Genomic DNA, 15,379 nt, shown 5'->3' with positions numbered 1-15,379 from the left:
TATCAAACTATTTGCAACTTAACTATGAATATGAAAGACAAAATTATAAAAAGCTAGATAGCAATCTCATTTTAACATGGAAAGTTCTGTGAGGTTTGGTAAATTGCTTGAGGTCAGAAGCTCTTAAAGAGTTAAGGTGGGATTCAGACTCATATCTGTTGACTCCAAACCGTATTTGCCTTCCATTATGTCACAATGTTCCCTATTTTATTTAGGTTTAGTTGTTGTGCAACTAGCTGATTACTGAAGTAGAAGGTGGAGATCATATGTATTTCATTTAAGGAATTTACTTTCATTTAAGGAATTTATTTCATTTACTTTCTGATGAAGTAAAAAGGGGGAGCGTATTCTCTATTCTTCAGAAGTTTAGAAGATTAGAGACGGGAACTAACATTTGTAAGCACTTACTATGTGCTAGACACTATTGTAAGGACTTAACATGAACTAACTTATTTAATTAACAACAGCCAGGTGACATACTTGGTGTTATCCCTCATCTTTAAAACAAAGAAATAAGCAAATTGCCCGAGATCACATAGCTAGTAAGTACCAAAAGCAGATTCAAAACCGTGTATTGGGAAAGGTTAGATAAGGTTTACACCATGTCTATTGACTTAATCTTTTTTTTGTTTATTATTATTATTTTTTATTTTTTGAGATGGAGTCTCTCTGTCGCCCAGGCTGGAGTGCAGTGGCACAATCTTAGCTCACTGCAACCTCCGCCTTCTGGGTTCAAGTAATTCTCCTGCCTCAGCCTCCCGAGTAGCTGGGTCTACAGGTGTGTGCCCCCACGCCTGGTCAATTTTTTTTTGTATTTTAGTAGAGAAGACGGGGTTTCACTGTGTTAGCCAGGATGGTCTTAATCTCCTGACCTCATGATCCGCCCGCCTCGGCCTCCCAAAGTACTGGGATTACAGGCTTGAGCCACTGCACCCAGCCAACTTAAAATTTAATATTACACAAACCAAACAAATAGCTGGACAATTTAGTCTGAGCTCTGTTGCTATTAGTGTCATTTGTAAACATCTTAATTCAACTATTAGCAGTTAAATCACCTTACCAAAATAATACTTACATCTTAACAAGCTTTTCATTGTAATCAGTTTGAAAAAGTAATTTAGGTTACATGATCCTGTGGTGAAGAGAGATTTTAAATTCACAGAATAGTGAACAGCAACATATGATAGAAAGGACTTTGAGGTGGGGCTCAGATCTGGGTTCTTTCAATTCCCAGCTTTCCTGGTGACTCATGTGCTCTACAAGTATCTTAACCTGTTTTCATATGTTTTGTAAGATGAGAAGATTGACTTCATTGTTCCCTAAGTCCCTTACAATGATACAATTATCCTATCAGTAGATTTTTAAAATGTGAATTTTTTTACATGTGAATAGCTAAGAATTTTTGGTTGAGAGATAAGTCTTTAGAGATCACTTCATTAATTCCTCCCAGGTGACAGATGAAGAGACTGAGACCTTCACGTTTGTATGGCACTGTAAACATTTCAAAGCTCTTTGTTCTTTTACATACGTTAATCTCATGTGAGCCTCATCACCATACTCTGTGGGTTAAATACTATTCTCTTCATTGTATACAAGACCAGATTGAATTAGTCATATAGCTGGGCTAGATGAAGTTGACTCTGTGACTCTCAACCGAGTTTATCATGTTTTCTTGCTTTAGTGAGACTAATTACATCCTTCAATGAAGTACTATTTTGTGAGAAAGTGAGAATTCAGTGATTTATGAAAAAATCCAAGCAGAAGAAACAAAACATTTTCTAACATGAAAGTAGTAATGACTACAGCTACGTAAATAGCAGTAACAAAGAGGAAAGGAAGTGGCAAGTAATAAGGTCTATGAGTTGATTTAATTTTGGTTTTCATTTATTCCTGGCTTAAGAATAAGCATAATTGACTTTTAATATCCTTGTGTTTATCAATAACATACTTTATCCTGACTAAATAATGCAAGGAGAAATCATACTTTATAATAAAGTATTCATAAATTGTAGGTGAGCTAAGGAAAATTTCAAACAGTTAATTTGAAAAGATACTTTGAAAACAAATAAATAAGCCTGGGAAGCTAAGCTTTATGTAAAATTATTTGATTATTTCATTGCCTTTATTGAAGTGAGTTTTCTTTTTTATTTCCACTTTGTAGTTGTAGAGCTACAACTTTTTTGTAACTTTTTAGTATTTTTTTAATTGGAAAGAAAATAATTTTAAAACTAGTATGTAGGCATGAGCAGTTTTTCTTATACAATTTTTTTCCCAAATTGTCTCTCCTTTAAAAGGAACTGACTTTCTAGATTACGTGGTATGATGGTGCTTTCTCTGCAGATATGAAAATTTGATCATTAATACAATCTCTAGTTGTTGTTCTATATTAAAATGTTTTTTTTTAAGATGATTAACTGCATGTATTCTGTAGAACTAATAAAAGAAAGGAGGATCTCCCAGATGGTTCTAATCAAATAAGGAAAACAGCAAAGGATGGAGTTGATATACAACAAAATTTGAAAGCAACATTATGAGATTTGACTTATTTTAGAGAAGAAAAATGTATTATGTCCTTTCTGAAGTCTGTTTTTCTTAAGAGTCCATTATAATATTCTCTTGCCCAGCTGCTGATGTTCTTTCCTTATGCCCTGCTCTACAGAGCTCCACCTCTTATTGCGTACCCATTCTCACGCCATCACAGATCCATGGAATTCAAAATGATATTTGATGCAGACTTGAATAGAGCTAGTTTTTAATTCTCAACTCTATGTCTGAGTTCAAAACATGTGTAAAGGTTTTTTTTACAGCCACTTTTTAATGGTGCTTTAAAGGAAAAGATGAAGAGGCCCCTTCATAGTAATTAATTTTTTGATTTTTGTTTTGAGATAACTAAGGAGCTAGTTTCCTGGAAACTTCAAATTCCTAACACAGTTTCATTAAATTGTACCTATTGTAATACGATTGTGTCTTGCTAACCCAGACTATAGTCAGTTTTAAGGACTACTGTTAGTTTCTCATTGGCCCATTGTGATTTAGTGTTCATAAAAAGGTTACGACATTTAACTGAGGGTTTAGAATTTTTCAAGATGACTGGGCTTTTTCCTGTGATCTGTGAGTTTCTCTTGTTTGGCTTTAGGCTTAAAGAATTCCTGATCTAGAGTCAACTGCAAGCAAGCCAGGCTTCCAGGCTGGTGTCCCATTCGTATTAAAACATTCCCTTTTTACACGTGTATGGCCTTGTGATTCAGAAGGCATGGTTTTAATACCCAAAGCCTTTTAACTTTTTAAACTATTCCAATGAAGAAATTGCTGAAACAGTAACTTTTTTTTTTTAACAAGTCTTGTTGACAAATTCGTTAGCATTAAATTGTTTTTCCTAGCTATTGATTAGTTTTAATGTAGATTTATTTCTATGTAGTCTGCTTTCTGTGCCAGGATATTTTCTAAAAATGAGATAAGTTCTTAGATGTATGGAAATTTGAGGAACTCTTCGATGTCATATTCAGTAAACCTCAGGATGGCAATAAGGGAAATATGGAGCTGTTGATTTATGTGTATATGTATGTATGTGTATATTTGGGTTTGTGATCTAAACACCCAGGAAATAAATTTGATTTATAGCTTCTTTCTTGACCAAGTTATTTTAAAGTTTAGCATGGTGATAGAATTATTTGGAAATATTGATTGGTTTTTTCTTTTGCAAGTGTATTGCTACTTAACAATTAAATGATTAAATGTAGCTCAGGGCTTTGTTTTATTTCTTTGTGTTGTATTTGAGAGAATTAAATGGGTTGATTCAGAGTTTTAAGAAATAGAAGTATAGGTAATAAAGGAGAATTACAGAATCTGTTGGCCTGCATTTGTAAGATCAGTCCACCTTGAGTTGCCCAGTTATTTGAATTTATCAGAGAAAAATAGTACCAAGTAAGTATAAATATTCAAATAGTTATTGAATATTTCATTAACATATATATGCCACCTTTAGTTTTCTTAATTCCCAATGTGAGAAATTTGGATGATTTTCATAAATATTCAAAAATTATTCTGCTGTACAAAATTGAGAGTATTGTTGAAAGAGATAATAATTTGCTCTTGGGTCTTTTTATTTCTTTTATGAAAACCCATCTCCAAAAAAATTGAAAAGTTGCTAATTGCAATGAGGGTTTTCTATGAAGTTATTAAATTTGATTCTTGAATTGTATGAACTTCCTCAATAGCTTTGCTTATACTTATATATAAACAGAACATTTTAATATAAGATTTGGTAGTATAGTATGTTGCCAGTCTGCAGCTCTTCTATAGGAGAAATGAAGATCTTTGCAAAAGATTTGGGGACTCCAGATTTTCTATGTAAGGTTAAAAAAAAAGTTTTTTATTATATTGAATGAAGTCAGTAAAAATGACTTTCTTTTCTCCAGCAATATGAATATCATGTCTTATAAAAATTAATAACAATAGGCATCATTTGGCTGGCAGAAATAGCATTTCACATACTCTTTTTACAGCAAACTATAGACAAAGTCTGATATGATAAAGGAAATGTAATTTTTTTTTTTTTTTTTGAGATGGAGTCTCGCTCTGTTGCCCAGGCTGGAGTGCAATGGCAAATCTTGGCTCACTGCAACCTTCGCTTCCTGGGTTCAAACGATTCTCTAACCTCAGCCTCCTGGGATTATAGATGCCACCCCACCTGGCTAATTTTTGTATTTTTAGTAGAGACAGGGTTTCACCATGTTGGCCAGGCTGCTCTTGAAACTCCTGACCTCAAGTGATCCACCTGCCTCAGCCTCCTAAAGTGCTGGGATTACAGGTATGAGCCACCATGCCCAGCCAGGAAATAGAAATCTTGTACAGCTCTTATAGTCAGAAACCTGATTATTCCAGAGATGAGAGTGCTATCTAGTGATCATCTACACAAAGCTACTAAGTAAGGTCAAATGTTTAGAGCCCATAAAAGATCACATAAAACCAATAACAAGAATATTGCAAGCCAGCCCACACTGTGTGAAAGAAGTTTATAGAGTCCACTTGAGTGCATTAAAATATTTTGTGTTCCTTGCTAATTCTAAAATAATAAAAATTTAACAGAAATATGGAATAGGAACAGGTTTTAGAATAAGAAAAGGCTTCAGAAATCATTTGATTATCCCCTTTCATTTTGCAAAGTGAAACTAAGGGTGTGAAGCTACCTCCTCAAGTGTTATATAGGTGGCAACAGAACTAAGATTAGAATACACTTTACATATCTATTAAATAATTGAAGATAGAATTTGAAAAGTTGTGATGGGAAATTATTTTATTTTGTTGTTAGTTTTTAAAATTTATATACAGTAAAGCTAACCCTTTTTTTTTGAGATGAAGTCTCACTCTGTCGCCCAGGCTGGAGTACAGTGGCATGATCTCAGCTCACTGCAGCCTCCGCCTCCCATTTTCAAGCGATTCTTGTGCCTCAGCCTCCTGAGTAGCTGGGATTATAGGTGCCTGCCTCCATGCCCAGCTAATTTTTGTGTATTTACTAGAGACCAGGATTTCACCATGTTGGCCAGGCTGGTCTCGAACTCCTGACCTCAAGTGATCTGCCTGCCTCAGCCTCCCAAAGTGCTGGGATTACAGGCATGAGCCACCGTGCCTAGCCCAAGACTGACTTTTTAAATAAGTTCTGTGAGCTTTAACACATGTATGGATCCATATAAACTACCACTACAAACAGGAAACAAACAGTCCCATCACCCTAGAAAACTTCTGGCTGTCCCTTTTTAGTCAAAATCTGTCCCTACATCTAACAATTACTGATCCATCTCTACTTCATCATTATAGTTTTACCTATTCCAGAATATTGTATAAATGGAATTTTATTTCCTAGCCAAACTGTATCCAGCTTTATTAAAGATACTTAACATAAATAATCATGGTATTTCAGGCAGGACATGGGCAGAGAATCATTAACAGTATACATACAACAACTTTCAAACTCCCTTCTTCAATGGACTACCAAAAATCAGAAAGCCACTATAAACCCCATGAAGTCTTCATGTGATGCTGTGAACAGGGAAAGTTTAGAGTGAGGTTGACATTTCACATTTAAATATTGTTTAACAACTTTTCACAAGCCAATCCTGACTCAGGCAGTGAAATGAAATGGCAGAATTTATCTGAAGATCCAGTCTAGAAATGGAACCACTGCTCTTTTGAGGGGCTCCATCTCAGTGGTATCACTGGAACATCCAGATTGTCTGAAACACTGGTAACCAATGATTGGGGGTCAGATCCCAGCAGATGTCTGGGTTTAAGGAAGTTAAGTCTATGCTGAAAGGTGGAAAGGGAGAAAAGAACGTAAAAACAAATTTGTTTTTCCATCCCATAGGCTTTTGTGCCAAGGAGGCCGTGTGTGTCTAAGTCAGGGAGTCCCTCCTCCTGAGATCCAAGAGGAAGTCTCTCAAAACTAGAAGGGAAAGGTATTTTCCCCACATCAATCCAGCTTTGGAGACATTTTATTAGTGACATATACCCCTTCCCCCAAAAACAACAGTAAGTGTTCTGTGTACTAACAACATAGCTTTGAAAACACACACACACACACACACACACACACACACACACACATACGCACCTTGGGAGGCCGAGGCAGCCGGATCACTTGAGGTCAGTTCAAGACCAGCTTGATCAACATGGTGAAACCCATCTCTACTAAAAATACAAAAATTAGCCGGGTGTGGTGGCATGAGTCTGTAATCCCAGCTACTCAGGAGGCTGAGGCTAGAGAATGGCTTGAACCCAGGAGGCAGAGGTTGCCGTGAGCAGAAATCGCACCATTGCACTCCAGCCTGGATGATAGAGTGAGACTCCGTCTCAAAAAAAAAAAAAAAAACCCACAAAATTCTGCATTTTTATAAAACTTGATAAAAAATAGTATTTCAAACTGTATAGTCACCAGAAGTACACAGTTATCAGAAATGCACATGCTTCATTTGGCATCTCCAGTACCCTCACCTTTCTGTGCCTGGTCTATTTTGGCATCTCTATATTCTGCAGGCTTATTCTCCTTGCCAGTGTCAGCTTTTCCCGTTTTTCCTTTGGGTACCTTCTCTCCATTCTTTGCAGGGGCCTTTTTAGGATCAGTCTCTGGCTTTGGAGGAGCAGGTTTAGCAAACAACCTCGCAGATCTTCTCTGGGGTTTGTCCCTCACCTTGACTTTATCTCCTTTAGCATCCCCTTCAGCCTTTCTCTTTGGCATGGTGGTGGTGATGCTGGCAGGACATAGGTGCATTGTGTGGGCTTTGGTCAGTCTGGGGATGGTTCTTGCTGCTGCTTCTTCACACTGCTCCTATAAATTGAATTATTATATACTCTTTTTGAATCTAGCTTTTCTCTCAGCTTAATTTTTTGAAATTCATATGTTGTGTGTATTAGTAGTTCATTATTTTAATTGCTGAATAGTATTCCATTGTATGACTGTATCACAGTATACTTAATCACCTGTTCATGAACATTTCGTTTCCAATGTTTCTTCAAAAGACTTCATTTTTTTAGAGCAATTTTAGGTTCAACATCAAAACTGAGAAAAAGGTATAGAGATACCCCACACACCCTCGTCCCCACAAGTGTATAGCATTCCCTATTATCAACATCCCTACCAGAATGGTACATTTGCTACAATTGATGAACCTTCATTAAGACATCATAATCACCGCAAGGCCATAGTTTATATTAGTGTTCACTCTTGGTGTTGTACATTCTATGGGTTTGGATAAATGCGTAATGACAGCTGTCTACCATTCTAGTATCATATAGAGTATTTTCACTGCCCTGAAAATCCTCTGCATTCTGCCTGTTCATCCCTTTTCCTTCTCTGGCCCCTGACAACCCACTGAACCTTTTACTCTCTCCATGGTTTTAACTTTTTCAGAATGTCATATAATTGGAATCATACAATATGTTGCCTTTTCAGATTAGTTTCTTATTTTCAGGTTTTATCTATTACGAATAAAGTTGCTATAATTTTTTTCTATTAGAACAAAAATATTTACTTACAGATATGGTGATCCTATTAGTGAGCTCTTAAATAGTTCACAAAATTAATTCACTTTTTAAACTTTTTATTTTGAAATAATTATAAATTCACAGAAAGTTGAAAACATAGTACAGAGAAGTACCATGTTTACTGTACCATTCACCGAGTTTCCCCTGTTAGTTCCATCTTATGTAGCTATAGAACAATATTAAAACCAGTACATTGACATTGCTGTAAAGCAAGTAGTATATCGTTCTTTGGTATTTTATCACATGTGTAGATTCATGTAACCAACACTGCACCCAAGATACAGAATTCCTTAACCCAATGATGTCTCTTTGCTGCCTCTGTATAGTCTCACGCACACCCACTCCCTTCCACCATTCCTCACCCTTGGTGACCATCTCTATAATTTTGTCATTTTGAGAATGTTATATAAATGGAATCATATAGTATAAAACCTTTGAGATTGGCTTTTTTTTACTCAGCATAATGCCCTTGAGATCCATCTAAGTTGAGATGTCAAGAATCATTCCTATTTATTGCCAATATAGTTAGTTTTCCACAGTATGGGTGTGTCACACTTTGTTTGTTTGTTTGTTTGTTTGTTTTCTGGCTTTCCTGCAGGTTACTTGAATACTTTTTAGCATTCAGTGTTTTAAAGTATATCTCTTTGTATGGCTTTTTTTCATCACTCTAGATACTACATTTTGTATGTAACAAATCATAGTTGGCTGTACTACAGTGCTACTTGGTGATCCTACATTTTATCACTTCCAGTAAAGTATAGAAACTTTTGCTCCCTTTATTCTCCCCCATTTAATTATCTTAACATTTTTAAATGTTTCTAATATATGTATATGTGTATATTATGTGCATGTTTATATATATATTTTATGTGTATTAATGGTTTCATTTTCTTTACATACATTTTGAACCATATCATACAGCATTATAATTTTTGCTTCAGCAATCAAACATAATTTGAAAAACTCAAGTGGAACAGGAATCTGTTGTATTTGTACATATTTTTCATCCTTCTGTCATCCTTCCTTCCTCGTTATCCACGATTCCTGGATTATTTGAGATCTTTTTTCATTTCCTTTCTGCTTAGAGAATTTTCTTTATTCTTTTAAAGCAGGTATGCTAGTGAGAAATTACCCTTTCTCTATAAATATTTTTATTTTTTTCTTCATTGCTGTAGGATATTTTTGCTGGATAAAGAACTCTGAGTTAACAAGTCTTTTCTCCTAGCACCTGAAAGATAAATCGTGCCAGTTCCTTCTGGCTTCCATGGTTTTTAATGAGAAATTTACTGTCGTTAAACTGTTTTTCCCCTCTAGGGAAAATGTTATTTTTCTGATGCTGCTTTCAAGATTTTTTCTATGTCTTCAGTTTTCAGAAGTTTGACTTTGATGTGTTTTGGCATGGATTGATTTGAGGTTTACACTGTTTGGGGTTTACTTGGCTTCTTGAATCTGTAGGTTTATGTCTTTTGAGAACTTTTCAGTCATATTTTTTCAAATTATTTTTCAGTTCTGTCCTTTTTTTCCTCTCCTTTTGAGACTCTGATGACAGGAATGTTAGTCTTTTATTATAGTTTCACGAGTCACCAGAGTTCTGTTTGTTATTTTTTGGTTTGTTTTCTTCCTATTGTTCAGAATGGCAAATTTCTATTGTTTTATTTTTTAGTATACTGATTCCTTCTTCTGTCACATCCATTCTGCTATTGAACCCATCCACTGACATTGATTTCAGTTATTGTAATTTTGGTTTTGTAATTTCATTATTTACATTCTATTTTTCTCTGCTGAGACTTTTTTTACTCAGGCTTTCTGTTCTTTTCATTTATTTCCAGTATGTTGGTAATTGCCCATTGAAGCATTTTAATGGTGGCTGCCTTAAAATCCTTGTGAGATAATTCTTTTTCTTTCTTTAAAAAATACATTTTTTTCTTTTCCTTTTTATTTTTTTATTTTTTAATTTTATTTATTTACTTATTTATTTGAGACAGAGTCTCACTCTGTCGCCCAGGCTGCACTGCAATCTCAGTTCACTGCAACCTCCGTCTCCCGGTGCACCCATCACCCTAGAAGTACACGCTGTACCCAATACGTAGTCTTTTATCCCTCATCTCCCTCTTACTCTTCCTCCAAGTCCTCAAAGTTCATCGTATCATTCTTATGTCTTTGCGTCCTCATAGCTTAGCCTCCACTTATGAGTGAGAACATTCTATGTTTGGTTTTCCATTCCTGAGTTACTTCACTTGGAATAATGGTCTCCAATTCCATCTAGGTTGCTGCAGATAGTTTCCTTTTCCTACTTTATGTTTTTGTTTGCTTTGTCAAAGATCAGTTGACTGTAAGTATTTCGCTTTATTTCTGGATTCCCTATTCTGTTCCATTGGTCTGTGTGCCTGTTTCTATTCCAGTACGATGCTGTTTTGGTGACTATGGCCTTATAGTATCATTTGAAGTTGGGTAATGTGATGCCTCCAAATTTGTTCTTTTTGCTTAGTCTTGCTTTGGCTATGTGGGTTCTTTTGGTTCCATGTGAATTTTAGGATTGTTTTTTTCTAGTTCTGTGAAGAATGGTGGTGGTATTTTGATGGGAATTGCATTGAATTTGTTGATTGCTTTTGGCAGTATGGTCATTATCACAATATTGATTCTACCCACCCATGAAGATGGGATATGTTTCTATTTGTTTTGTCATCTATAATTTCTTTCAGCAGTGTTTTGTAGTTTTCCTTGCAGAGGTCTTTCACTTTCACCTCTTGATGAAGTATATTCCTAAGTTTTTTGTTTTTGTTTTTGTTTTTAACAGCTATTATAAAAAGGATTGATTTCTTGATTTGATTCTCAGCTTGGTTGCTGTTGATGTATAGCAGGGCTACTGATTTGTATACATTAATTTTGTATCCTGAAACTTTGCTGAATTCATTTACTAGTTCAGGAGCTTTTTGGATGAGTCTTTGAGGGTTTTCTAGGTATACGATTATGTCATCAGCAAACAGCGACAGTTTGACTTCTGTTTGCCAATTTGGATGCCCTTTATTTCTTTCTCTTGTCTAATTTTTCTGACTAGGACTTCCAGTACTGTGTTGAAGTGGTGAAAGTGGGCATCCCTGTCCTATTCCAGTTTTCAGGGGGAATGCTTTCAACTTTTCCCCATTCATTATAGTGTTAGCTGTGAGCTTGTCATAGATGGTTTTTATTACCTTAAGGTATGTTCCTTCTTTACCAATTTTGCTGAGGGTTTTAATCATACATAAAGGGATGCTGGATTTTGTGAAATGCTTTTTCCACATCTATTGAGATGATCATGTGATTTTTGTTTTTAATTCTTTTTATGTGGTGTATCACATTTATTGACTTGCCGATGTTAAACCATCCCTGCATCCCTGGTATGAAACCCACTGGATCATGGTGGATTATCTTTTTGATCTGCTGTTGGATTCGTTTAGCTAGTATTTTGTTAAGGATTTTTGCATCTATGTTCATCAGGGATATTGGTTTGTAGTTTTCTTTTTTTGGTTATGTCCTTTTCTGGTTTTGGTATTAGAGTGAAACTGGCTTCATAGAATGATTTCAAGAGGATTCCCTCTTTCTGTGTCTTTTGGAGTAGTGTCAATAGGATTGGTAACCAGTTCTTCTTTAAATGTCTGATAGAATTCAGCTGTGAATCCATCTAGTCCTGGACTTTTTTTGTTGGTAACTTTTAAATTACAATTTCAGTCTTATTTCTTGTTATTGGTCTGTTCAGAGTTTCTGTTTCTTCCTGGTTTAACCTAGGAGGGTTGTATATTTCCAGGAATTTATCTATCTCCTCTAGTTTTCTAGTTCATGCACATAAAGGTGTTCATAGTAGCCTTGAGTGATATTTTGTATTTCTGTAGTATTGGCTGTTATATCTCCCATTTTGTTTATAATTGAGCTTATTTGGATCTTCTCTCTTCTTTCTTGGTTAATCCCACTACTGGTCTATCAATTTTATTTATCTTTTCAAATAACCAGCTTTTTATTGCATTTATCTGTTGTATTTTTTTGTTTGTTGCAATTTCATTTAGTTCTGCTCTGATCTTGGTTGCTTATTTTCTTCTGTTGGGCTTGGGTTTGGTTTGTTCTTGTTTCTCTAGCTCCTTGAGGTGTGACCTTAGATTGTCTTGTTTGTGCTCTTTCAGACTTATCGATGTAGGCATTTAATGCTATGAATTTCCTGTTAGCACTGCCTTTGCTATATCCCAGATGTTTTTATAGGTTGTGTCACTATTATTGTTCAGTTCAAATAATTTGTTAATTTCCATCTTGATTTCACTTTTGACTCAGTGATCATTCAGGAACATGTTATTTAATTTCCGTGTATTTGCATGGTTTTGAGGGTTCCTTTTCAAGTTGATTTCCAATTTTATTCCACTGTGATCTAATAAAGTGCTTTGTATAATTCGATTTTCTTAAATTTGTTGAGAGTTTGTTGCCTGTCATATGGTCTGTCTTGGAGAATGTTCCATGTGTTGATGAATAGAATGTGTATTCTGTAGTTGTTGGGTAGAATGTTATGTAAACGTCTATTAAGCCCATTGTTTCTTTGTTGACTTTTTGTCTTGATTACCTGTTTAGTGCTGTCAGTGAAGTATTGAAGTCTCCCACTATTATTTTGTTGCTGCCTATCTAATTTCTTAGGTCTAGTAGTAATTGTTTTATAAATTGGGAGCTCCAGTGTTAGGTGCATACCTATTTAGGATTGTGATATTTTCCTGTTGTATTTGACCTTTTATCATTATGCAGTGTCTCTCTTTATCTTTTTTAACAGCTGTTGCTCTAAAGTTTGTTTTGTCTGATATAAGAATAGCTATTCCTGCTTGCTTCTGGTGCCCATTTGCATGGAGTATCTTTTTCCACCCCGTTACCTTAACTTTATGTGAGTCCTTATGTGTCAGGTGAGTCTCTTGAAGACAGCAGATACTTAATTACTGAATTCTTATCCATTCTGCCATTCTCTATCTTTTAAGTGGAGCATTTAGGCCCATTACTTTCAACGTTAGTATTGAGATGTGAGGTACTATTCTATTCATTGCTCTATTTATTGCCTGAATACCTTTTTTTTTTCATTGTGGTGTTGTTTTATAGGTCCTGTGAGATTTATGCTTTAAGGATATTCGATTTGGGTGTATTTGGAGGATTTGTTTCAAGACTTAGAGCTCCTTTTAGCAGTGCTTGTAGTGCTGGCTTGGTAGTGGCTAATTCTCTCAGCAGTTGTTTGTCTGAAGAATACCATATATTTTCTTCATTTATGAAGCCTAGTTTTGTTGCATACAAAATTCTTGACTGATAATTATTTTTGTTTAAGGAGGCTAAAGATAGGATCCCAGTCCCTTCTAGCTTGTAGGGTTTCTGCTATGAAATCTGCTGTTAATCTGATAGGTTTTTCTTTATAGGTTACCTGATACTTTTGCCTCACAGCCCTTAAGATTCTTTCATTCATCTTGACTTTAGATAACCTGATGACTGTGTGCCTAGGTGGTGATCTTTTTGCAATGAAATTTCCCAGGAGTTCTTTGAGCTTTTTGTATTTGGATGTCTAGATCCCTAGCATGGCCAAGAAAGTTTTCTTCAATTATTCTCTCAAACATGTTTTCCAAACTTTTAGATTTCTCTTCTTCCTCAGAAACACCAGTTATTCTTAAATTTGATCATTTAACATAATGTCAAACTTCTTGGAAGTTTTTTGTTGTTGTTGTTGTTGTTTTTGTTTTTTTGAGATGAAGTCTTGCTCTGTCATCCAGACTGAAATGCAGTGGTGCAATCTGGGCTCACTGCATCCTCCGCCTCCCAGGTTCAAGTGATTCTCCTACCTCAACCTCCCACATAGCTAGGATTACAGGCACACACTGCCACACCCAGCTAATTTTTATATTTTAGTAGAGACAAGGTTTCCCCATGTTGGCCAGACTGGTCTCAAACTCCTGACATCAAGTGATCTGCCCTCCTCGGCCTCCCAGAATGCTGGGATTATAGGCATGAGCCACTGTGCCTGGCTTGTTCATTTTTTAAAAATTCTTTTTTCTTCTTTGTCTTTATCAGATTGGGTTAATTCAAAAGCCTTGTCTTCAGGCTTGAAGTTCTTTCTTCTACTTGTTCAATTCTATTTCTGAGACATTCCAGTGCATTTTGCAATTCTCTAAGTGTGCCCTTCATTTCCAGAAGTTGTGATTAGTTTTTATTTATGCTATCTATTGCACTGGAGATTTTTCCATTCATATCCTGTATCTTTTTTTGATTTCTTGGATTTGACCTTTCTCTGATGCCTACTCAATTGGCTTAATAATTGACTTTCTGAATTCTTTTTCTGGCAATTCAGAGATTGTTTTTCCTAGTTTGGAGCCATTGTTGGTGAGCTAGTGTGATCTCTTGGGGGTGTTAAAGAACCTTGTTTTGTCTATTGCCAAAATTGTTTTTCTGGTTCCTTCTTATTCGAGTAGACTGTATCAAAGGGAAGATCTGGGACTCAAAGGCTGCTGTTCAGATTCTTTTGTCCCACAGGTTGCTCCCTTCATGTGGTGCTCTTCCCTTTCCCATAGGGATGGGAATTTCTGAGAGCTGAACTGAAGTGATTGTTGTTTCTCTTCTGGATCTAGCCATCCAGCAGAGCTCTTAGGCTCTGGACTGGTACTGGGGAGTATCTGCAGAGTCTTATGATGTGATCTGTTTTCAGGTCTCTCAGCCATGGATACCAACACCTGATCTGGTGGAGGTAGCAGGGGCATGAAGTGGATACTGTGAGGGTTCCTGGTTGTATTTTTGTTACCCGAGCTGGTTTTGTGTTGGTTGGCCTCCAGATAGGAGGTGGTGCTTTAAAGAACATATGAACTGTGGTAGTATAGGGAGGATGAGGTGGAGGTTGGGGCCATAGACCTCTCAAGAGGGTATATCCTTGGTCTTCAGCTACCAGCAGGACCATCAGATGTGGACAGGGTTAGGTGTGTCTGAGCTCAGACTCTCCTTGGGCAGGAATTGATGTGGCTGCTGTAGAGGATGGGGGCGTGTTTCCCAGGCCAATGCAATTATGTTCCCAGGAAGATTATGGCTGCCTCTGCTGCATCACACAGGTTGCCAGGGAAGTAGAAAATGCCTGCAGCCAGAGTCCTCATACAGCTCCCATGCAGCCTACAACCCAAAAGGCTGGTCCCACTCCCACTGTGCCCCCCAACCAACAACACGGAGTTGATTTCCAGGCAGCCAGTGAGGAGGGCTGAGAACTTTGTCCCAGGCTATAAGCCTCCCCACTGAGAAAACTAGCTGACTCACAGTTCCTTGGCTGTCCCACAGAGCCTACAGCAGCAATCCAGCTCCTTCAAAGGGTCTGTGG

At 36.4% G+C, this 15,379-nt stretch overlaps 1 protein-coding gene across 22 annotated transcripts in view; it reads left to right on the top strand.

Moving 5' to 3' along the window:
- PEAK1 (pseudopodium enriched atypical kinase 1) overlaps positions 1-15,379 on the top strand; it is a 303,571-nt gene that overhangs the window by 139,982 nt on the left and 148,210 nt on the right. For 11 of the 22 annotated variants that reach the window (XM_050799943.1, XM_050799938.1, XM_050799929.1 and 8 more), the window contains one exon: positions 6,365-6,455. The exons of the other annotated variants lie outside the window; for them this stretch is intronic. The gene's annotated coding sequence lies outside the window, so the exon portion shown is untranslated. The remainder of the gene's footprint in view (positions 1-6,364; positions 6,456-15,379) is intronic. 22 annotated transcript variants of the gene reach the window in all.

Source organism: Macaca thibetana, chromosome 7 (genome assembly GCF_024542745.1).
Source record: "Macaca thibetana thibetana isolate TM-01 chromosome 7, ASM2454274v1, whole genome shotgun sequence".
In the NCBI taxonomy this organism is placed as follows: Eukaryota; Metazoa; Chordata; class Mammalia; order Primates; family Cercopithecidae; genus Macaca; species Macaca thibetana.
The sequence above is the reverse complement of the archived record's forward strand: the minus strand, read 5'-3'. Positions and strand labels throughout refer to the sequence as shown.